This window comes from Humulus lupulus, chromosome 5 (assembly GCF_963169125.1).
Source record: "Humulus lupulus chromosome 5, drHumLupu1.1, whole genome shotgun sequence".
Taxonomy (NCBI): domain Eukaryota; kingdom Viridiplantae; phylum Streptophyta; class Magnoliopsida; order Rosales; family Cannabaceae; genus Humulus; species Humulus lupulus.
The window spans coordinates 170483748-170484349 of NC_084797.1; positions in this window are offsets into that span (position 1 = coordinate 170483748).

Sequence of the window (602 nt, forward strand, 5' to 3'; positions counted from 1 at the left end):
CGCTCCCTTTAGCCATGTGACGATAGGGTCACCAGGGCTTAATCGATAAATGTTTCGTTCATAAGTTTGTTCAGGACAGGTGCATGGTGATTGGTCACCAACATAACCTTCCTCACGACTCTAGAGTCGAAACTATGGACAACGTCCCTTAGCCACGTGACTAACAGTCACCGGGGTCGTATACCTTGGCTATAGACATCTGGTCATAGACCAGGCAAGCACTTATAAGTTCTTTGACCTTAGGGTCGGTCCCGCATTAATGCCATAGAGTCATTCAATGCGTAATCGTCGACTTTAGAGTCGGTCCCTGACTAGTCAGTGTCTTAAACAGGTAATCAGCATTCATTAGCATTTAATATGCAATCCACGTTCACATATATCAACCAACATGCTTCAATGTCAAACCATGCATGTCATATACCTGTACAGGGTGCAACTGTGTCCATACACTGTTTTCTTACCTCAAGTTCGAGCGAGAAGTATAATAAAGACAACCCCTGAGAATGATCGGTCTTTTAGTTCCTTAGCGGTTACCTAATCACAACCAATTATAACCTCAGTTAATGAGAATCCACAATAATAGGGTCTTAACCTAAGCACCA